The 8,799-nt window shown below is 42.7% G+C and overlaps 1 long non-coding RNA gene across 1 annotated transcript in view; it reads right to left on the reverse strand.

Annotated features, from left to right (window-relative positions):
- LOC148882997 (uncharacterized) overlaps nucleotides 1–8,544 on the reverse strand; it is a 28,956-nt gene extending 20,412 nt beyond the window's left edge. The window contains exons 1-2 of the long non-coding RNA XR_016118579.1: nucleotides 8,394–8,544; nucleotides 229–355 (exon numbers count right to left, since the gene is read on the reverse strand). This is a non-coding gene — a long non-coding RNA (uncharacterized LOC148882997). The remainder of the gene's footprint in view (nucleotides 1–228; nucleotides 356–8,393) is intronic.
- Between the last annotated feature and the right edge of the window lie 255 nt (nucleotides 8,545–8,799).

An 8,799-nucleotide genomic window follows, 5' to 3' on the forward strand; every position in this document is an offset into this window, starting at 1 on the left:
GCTGTGAAATGTAAAAGAAAATATATTTTTCAAAACCTGACCATGGGCCTCATAATCCGGTGCGCCTTATGTATGGAAAAGGTTTTTAAATATGTCATTCGTTGAAGGTGCGCTTTATATTCCAGAATTTACAATAAATTTCTCCACTGCGAGACTAGTAAAGGCTAATCCAATGCAATTCAGAAAGCATTTATGTGCACGATTAATGAATTAGCATTTGATCATTACCTTCAGACTTTGCACTATCTTCAAGCGGCATCGTCCAGTCACTCCGGATTGACAAACAAGCGGTCCAGGGTGTCCCCCGATTCTCGGGCAAAATGAGCTGGTGATAGGTCGCAACTTAACCAGGAACCTAATGAAGACAAGCACGATGAAGCATGAATGGGGTGATGGCGATGACCAATATTTCAATCAGCTTTGGTTATCAATGAACGACAATTCTGACAATGAGTCACACGATCGCCCAAAAAAAGTGCATTTCCCAATTTGGTTTGCCAAATCATTTCAAGTTTATTATTCTTTTGTTCCTTTGTTAATTTTGCGAGGCGCTTACATTTCCTCTTCAATGAAAAACGACCGAAAATAATTGTGAGTTGTGTGTTTTGCAAAAAAAGACGCCTCCTTGCCCGCCATGACACTCACAACACCGGGTTGGGGGTGACGATCGTAAATATCGCCGCAACTTTTTCATCTGCGCTGAATTTTATTGGCCTGGTGGTGAGACGATAAAAGGATAGTAAAACTTAGTTTGTCAGTTGCTTTCCTCGCGAGGCGACACAAAAACAAACGACTCGTGATCATGACTGATACCGCAGGTATAAATCAGGAGAAAAGAAGTGGTCGGTGTCTATGTGCTGGAGGGGTGAGGGGGTGCTAAATTGAGCTTTTGGGGGTTGGGGGGCTGCTTCAGATTCCACCTCGGTTGTGAGAGGTGGATGACCCGCTATATCAGGGATAGAAATATATTCCTCCACATAGATAGGAGTCATATGAGGTGGCTCGGGCATATGATTAAGATGCCTGGCTGGGCATGCTCCACTGACAGAAGACTCCGAGACAACCCAGGAGACTCTGGAGAGACTATGGCCCACCCAGCTGGCCGAGGAACGCCTCGAGATCTGCCAAGAAGAGCTGGAAGAAGTGGCTCGGGTAAGGGAAGTCTGGGCTTCCCCATTGAAACTGCTGCCCCCGCAACTCGAGCTTGGTTAATAATACAATTTTATTATTTTTAAATGTATTATTTGTATTATATTATTTAATTAATACATTTTATTTTAAGCGAAGAAGAATCACTGTTACGGATGTTGGGAGGAAGTGAGTTCCAGAGTTTGAGGGCAGAGCAGCTGAAAGCTCTGTCCCCCATCATGCTGAGACAGGCAGGGGGGCACATAGAGGTGGAGGGAGGAAGAGGATCTGAGGGAAAGAGGGGGAATAGAAATTTGAAGAAGGTCAGATAGATATGGGGGCCAAGGTTATGGATAGCTTTAAATGTATAAAGAATTTTAAAATATACATATATATCGAATATACATAGCAGACAAACAAAATAATGAATAACTAGTTTTCAAATTTGCAGTAAAAAATATAATTTTTGTGGTTTTCATGGGACAATTTGAAATTTTGGTTTGGAGTTTAGCAAGCATCATGGAATTTCACAAATTCGATTTCCTTTCGCGGGCCGAATAAACTGATGTGGCGGGCCGGGTTTGGCCCCCGGGCTTTGACTTTGACATCTGTGCCTTACACTCTCTTCTTTCATCAGAAAAAAAAAAGAGTTAATTCCTAAATTCTTTGCATTTTGATACATACAGATATTTCATTGGAATAAAGTTTCTACTTTTACAATAGGCAAGCGGGACATCTTCAGTAGGCCTTCCAGAAAACATTGCCGTCAGATGCTGTCATAAATATATGCAAATATCTAGTTAACATCATCTAACTTTTTCTAATTCTTTTCCCCTCCTTCCTTTGTGAATTTACCGTTTTCCTTCGGCTTATCCCGGGGTAAACACACCATAATTGCGCAGCCGGTCAAACAAATCTAAATAATTGTCGTCGCGTTTGTAGATGAGGAGGGGGTCGAAAAGGACAGGGGATGAACGATGGAAACAAAATCGGAGAGGCAAAGCGATTGCATTTTGAAAGAAAAAAAAAAAAAAAAGACGCCTTGTCCAAACAGATGATTTCTCATCACGTTCCGCTGGCGGGATGAATAAAACAAGCGCTCAGTCGCGGGAGGCTATGAGTACCTGAACAAATTGTGATGAATTGGTGTCCTCGGCAGTCAAATGAAGAGAGCTTGTTTTGAAATCAGCCAGCCACTCACAAATGGAGATTAATGTAAATGGCTTTGATTTAATGCAACCTATTGAGCACTCGGCGAGTCTGATCATGACTAAAGCATTTGGTCATTTGAGGCCACTTGCGACTTTCAGGAACTTTTCCCCTCCAATCATATCGAGACTCACGCTCACGACCGCCTGGGATGATCCGAATTAAGTCGTTAACTCATTCACTGCCAGACGTGCAAAAATGTTTCCGCTCCAGTGCCAAGGTTTTTGTCATTGTCACTCGAATTCCAGGACCCATAAAATATTGAGTTTTAGGACTACATAAACATTCAATGTAACATAAGAAACCTTATATTTTCTTCTTTCATCAAAAAAAAGAGTTAATTCCTAAATAACATGGGTCAGGAGTTATATGAGCTTGAAATGGGGGCAGCTGAACAAAAGGCAAATGCTGCCCCGTCGTGTCAGGGAAGAATGTTGCTAGAGTTCTAACCAGCGCTTTATCGGTACCCCATCGCAAGAAAAACCAAAACCCGAACAAATTCGGGAATGGCGCTCCCCGTCATGCTTTTCAATACCCGAACAAATTCGGGAATGGCAGCATATGAGTTTATCTCCTCCAATCAGATCAGCTTTTTTAAAAAAGATTATTTCGAATAAACGTAGTTTTGAATAAACTAATCAGAAATGCGTCCATCAGAAAAAAGAAGTTAATTCCTAAATTATATGGGTATGGAGTTATATGAGCTTCAAATGAGGGTGCCTGTCCAAAATAATAATAATAACACATTTCATTTATAAGCGCCTTTCAAAACTCTCAAGGTCACTTTACAGTCACAGGATCAGTTTTTCTGCGGGTGAACAGCGGCAGCCACATGCGCCAGCGTTCACTCAAGCCAGAAGTCAAATAGATAGAAAGCTAGCTAGCTAACAGATAGTTAATACATAGCAATACGTACATATTGGTTTATATAGCGTTTTAACAACAGCTGAGCTGGAACAAAACGCTAGCATCGGAAAAAAAAAAGGAAATACTGCCCCCTTGTGGAAGGGAAAAAATATTGCCAGAGGCAATGGCCAGCACTTTATCAGCACCAAAGCATGACAAAACCCGAACAAACTCGGGAATGGTGCTCTACGACATATTTTCAATTCCCAAATCAACTCGTGAATGAGTTAAACTGACTTTTAATCACCATGGACGATATTCGCATCATGAGTGTAAACACACATTTTTTTTTTTTTTTACACACAGAATGTTGACCGTGCAAACATTCAATCTTGCATTTTCGATTGCGATTCTGCCCTCTTTGTTTCCATTTCCTCTTTATCTTTTACTCTCCCCTTCCCCCGGGCCTTCCGCCGACTCATTCAACATTAATGGCTGTCTGGAACATACGCTAGCTAGCAGCAGAGAGAAAAGCCAAAGGGAGTATAGTCTTATCTTGACACCAGAAACTAACGCGGGTTATTTGGTATCTGACTAGTTGTTTTTTTTTGTTGTTGTTTTTTTTTTTTGCTGCAAACGCTATATTACGTCAATTCTCGGGCGGCATCGCACGGCTGAAGACTCTTACGAAAGCAAACAGTGTCTGGAGCTCCGAACAAATCTCCCCCGCGACGGGGGCGTCCTCTTAATCTTGTCTATTTCGTCTGTCATTTGAATGTAAATCACAAGTCTGCTTCGGATCTCTAATGCGGCGCGGGGAGCGGGACGGCGGCTGAAAGCGCGACGGAACACTGTGATAATCTTGGAAAACGTGCAACTGCCACACCAGAACAGATTATTACACTTTTTTTTCTCCTTCTCCCCCACCCAAGTAGGAGCGTTATATAAATATTCCCATCTTGAGTCAAAAAATGGAATTGTGGCAGCTTCTTTTTTCACAACCATAGCTTGCTTCTGTTTTTTTTTTTGTCAATACAAATTGCATTTAGCTTTTTTAGCCAACATACTATGTTATTTTTGTCAATGAAAAGGTTTCTTCAGCCGTCATCTGTACTTCTTTGAAGGTGTTTTTGCTCCTCATCCGAAGAGCTTCGTCAGCGAACTAAACTTGTGCTGGTAACTCTGTCCAGATTTATATTTCTAATGGACAGAGGTGGTGGGGCCAGCCCTGATGGACCTCTGTCCATGATATAAAGGATATAAATAGGGCTAGATATACCAGCACAACTTTAGTTCGCTGACAAAGCACTTTAGATGAGGAACGAAACGTCCGACACATTAAATGACGGCTGAAGAAACCTTTTCATCGATGGACTACTTCTATACGACTGAGAGCATACACGGACGTATGTTATTTTTGCTCTTTCTGGATTAAAATAAAAATAAACAAATTCAATGTGGCGATAAAGGCGCAATTGGCAAGGAACAGCGGCCATTTAAGTCTCGTCCGAGTGACATTTGAGAGAATGAATACGTCGTACCTTCGGGAAGGTACGATAAGAGCGAAATGTATTTGATTAGCGCGATACGGCGTGAGAATGGACCTCGCTGAACATTGAAGGAATGGCGATAGGCATTTTATTTTATAGTTTTTTTCAACTTCCACTTCATTGAGCTTCTTTTTATGTGTTGCAAAGCCTCAACAGGCCGACATTGACATGCGAAGCACATCGGTAGTTGCAAGAATAGAGATTCAGCAGCTTTTTTTTTTTACAAGTTCTTTCACTCCCGTGGTCGTTACATTCGGCCAGGTACGTTAATCACCAAAGGTGGCTTTCCTTTGGATGCTAATCTTTCTTATTTGCTTTTCAGCCACTTAGAGCAATTTCACTCGATCTGCTGTTTGAATACGCGGCGCGGTGGGTATTAAAATGAGATGAAATGGGATTATAATTACACGAGAACTCTCAAAGAAGGCAATCCGCACGCTGGGCTTTTTTTTTTCTTCTCTCAGGCGATCACTGTGGGGGAATATTAATTACTGTCAAAGCACTGTGAATGTCATTAGGATTTCTCATTATGCATCAAGCAAGTATGACTCAAAGTGCAGGTGTGTGAGCTACTTAAATTTCTGCAAGAACATGAAATGTTTTTTTTGGTTGTTTTTTTTCAGTGGAACATAATCGGCAACAAAGAGCCGCCGCTCGGAATTGAAGCGGATTTACACGCAACGGGAGAAGTAAACCACTCATTGTTTTTTTAATCGCCCTCCACATATTACATACAGAGTGCACAACAAATTATCTCATTCACTGCCAGACATGTGCAAAAATATGTCCACTCCAGTGCCAGGGTTTTAGTCATTTTCACTTGAATTCCAGGACCCACAGAATATTGAGTTTTAGGACTACATCAACATTCAATGCACCATAAGAAGCCTTACTAGACTCATCTTTCATCAGAAAAAAAGGGTTAATTCCTAAATTAGATGGGTCTGGAGGTATCAGAGCTTGTGATGAGAGTGGCTGTCCCAAATACAATGCAATACATCCATATTGGTTAATATAGCGCTTTAAAAACAGCTGAAGCTGGAACAAAGCGCAAACTTGGAAAGAAGGGAAATGCCGCCTAATTATGGAAAAAAATAAAAACATGACGAGAGGCCATGGCCAGCGCTTGATTGGCACCCAAGGATGAAAAAACAAAACCCGAACAAATTCGGGAATGGCGCTCTACGTCATATTTTCAATTCCCGATTAAATTTGCGTATGGCAGTGAATGAATTAATGAATGACTAGTTTTAAAAATTGTCGTAAAAAACAATGACTGCTTTTGTGGCTTACATCGGACAATTTGAAATTTTGGTTCGGACTTTCGCAAGCATCATGGAATTTCACTATTTGCTTTCGCGGGCCGGATAAAATGATGTGCCGGGCCAGATTTCACCCCCGGGCCTTTTCTTTGACATCGGTGCATTAGCTGGACTTCACGCACAAATAATTCGGTTACTGCCAATTCAAACGCATCAGACATGCCACGCTTTCTTGGCTTTTGCGGAAATGTCTTCTCTCGTTCAACCACGTCCTTCCTCCCTCTCTGCCCGTCTTTCCCCCACCCTCGCCCTCCCACAAGCGCAGTGGATCAGAACTTTTCAGGTGATAAATACCTTAGACCAAGGGCTCACCAGCCACCGATTCCTGCCACTTTCCCTGTGTCACATTGTGGCCGAGGACTCATTAAAAAGGCATTAGCCTCCTCTTGGTCCCATGATGGCCATGTCTGGTTCAGTCCCTGCCGCAGGGATTTATTTAAAAGTGGCGGCTGGAATATATAAGGACAGGAGAGTTAGTAGAAGAGAGGGAAACTGAGAAGGAGGGGCGGATGTCATGAAAGGGACTATTTGGTGGGAAACAGAGAAGAACGGAGGGCATGGCATGTCTGATAAACCCAAAATCTGGTTATCCAGGGACAAGAAGAAGGCATGCGTGGCAATAAAGTGAACCCTCCCGTGAGTTCATATGCAATACCGCTGTAATTGATACCAGCCAATTAAACCTACCCGGGGTCTCGCCTGGGTAGTGTTGGGGATAAAAGGATGAGGCGAAAAGCTAAGGTCCAAGGAGAGGGAGGGAAACACAAGGGGAAGCATTTGCTGCACATCATTAGTCAATAAGTAGTCGGAAGGGAGGTGGGAGGAGGGGCACGGGGTCGAGAGAGAAGACGAGGTCGAATGTGGTGGAACAAGCTTGACCGTGGAACCGATATAACATTTTAATGATTCGTTCTGCCATTGGTTGAAACGTCATCCATTATCAAGTTCACTTCAATCCAACCATCAGTGGCGGACCGTCAAGGCCTATAAAGCCTTCTCTGCTGGCCTAAAAATATCTGAATCACGGACTGATGTTAATAATATTTTTATAATACGCCTTCACAATCAGTTCTGCAGGCCCTGGATCATCAAATGTGTCAATCAAACTGTTACTTTAACCCATCGGATTTCAAGTTTGCAACACAAAAGGCGTCAGAGTTTTCGCAAACTATGATTGGCTAATCACCTGAATGGCTGTATCGGCATTGGACAATATAGTATCACTAGGCACTGGTGATAAGATCATACTGGCCAGAGGTAGCGCACTTTATCGGTATGAGCAAATATATTTTGCGTCGATTGAATAGTAGATTTGTCAACCCATCATGGCTGAAGAAGGAGACGAAATGGATTTTGGTTGCAGATTTACTATTAAAACCATTTTCAAGACAGACTTTTCAACAATAGTTGGACATCATTAAGAACTAGCGAAAATAGCAAATAATATTGCAATTTTAAGAGGTTATTATGGATGCTTCGCCATCCATCGGCAATCATTTTCTCTGGTGTGAAAGAGCGACTTCTGACCCCATATGATGAATCCACACGTCGATGGTAAAAACTCGAACAGTCTAATGAGAATACAGTAAAGTCTCGTTATATCGATATCGGATATATCGATAGTCCCGGTTATATCGATACTATTTCTATGCACGCACGGAGAAAAATACATGCAAACAGGGTCGGATATATCGATATCCCGGTTATATCGATATTTTTTCGGGCTCCCTTGGATATCGATATCACGAGACTTTACTGTATTTCTTTCTTCACAAGGTATTTCCTGGTTAACTGTACCAGCTAGTACAGTACAGGACGTGTAGTAAAATCACACCATATTTTTTTACAGTGGCAGATGCGGATTGATTCAGACATAGCACTACTGAAGGCCTAAGAGTGACATGCACGGCGCGCCACTGCCAACCATTCTTTTTTTTAATACTTCTAGTCCTCATTGGGTTTCCAGGTGAGTTTCGTCTTCAATTGACCGAACAAAAGAGGCAGAGAAAAGATTCAAATCAGAACCTCTCGAGTGGAGCTAATGTCCGCACCATTTTCAACAAACTCGCCAATGTTCAATCAGATCTACCACGAGGATGAAGTACAAGTAGAAATCCACTGGCAACTTCATCCCGTGTGGCGTGTGGAATAAATGAGAGTGAAAAGATGGGATGATAAAGTCAAGAAAATAAGAGAATAGCGTCTCGGCAGGACTTCTGACAGAGATGCCAGGTGACAGACTATTTATCCAGAGTGTTGATTCGTATAACAATGACCTTTGCCCTTCTTCCCATGATGGATAGAGAAGTGGGGGAGGGGAAAATAATTGCGTGGTTACCTGTCAACGCCAACGCATGTGTGTCCATCCGTCCGTCCGTCCGTTCGTTGACAGGTTGAGGAAATCAAGCACGGGTCCGGGTGGCTCAAATGCGGGACGAGGTCAGACAAGTGGAGCATTTCTCAGGTGTTGATGAATCCCGTCTCGGTGGTAAAATAGCTACAGACAGATGGATCGTGTTGTCAGTTGTCAGGCGCACCTCAATCGAGACGCACTCGGCGGTTCAGAGATCAGACAGGAGGCAGTGGTGGGGGGGGGGGGTCGTGTTGCGATGCAGATCACATAGATAGGGGTCATGTGCATGCGGAAGTCTCAGGTGGAAAATCAGCCCTTTTTTGGGTGGGGTGGGTCTTTTTTTTGTACAGTTACATACCGACAAACTAGTTTGCAGTCTTGAGACGTTTTG

The sequence above is a fragment of the Hippocampus bargibanti genome, linkage group LG20 (genome assembly GCF_051943395.1).
Source record: "Hippocampus bargibanti isolate YZ-2025 linkage group LG20, ASM5194339v1, whole genome shotgun sequence".
In the NCBI taxonomy this organism is placed as follows: Eukaryota; Metazoa; Chordata; class Actinopteri; order Syngnathiformes; family Syngnathidae; genus Hippocampus; species Hippocampus bargibanti.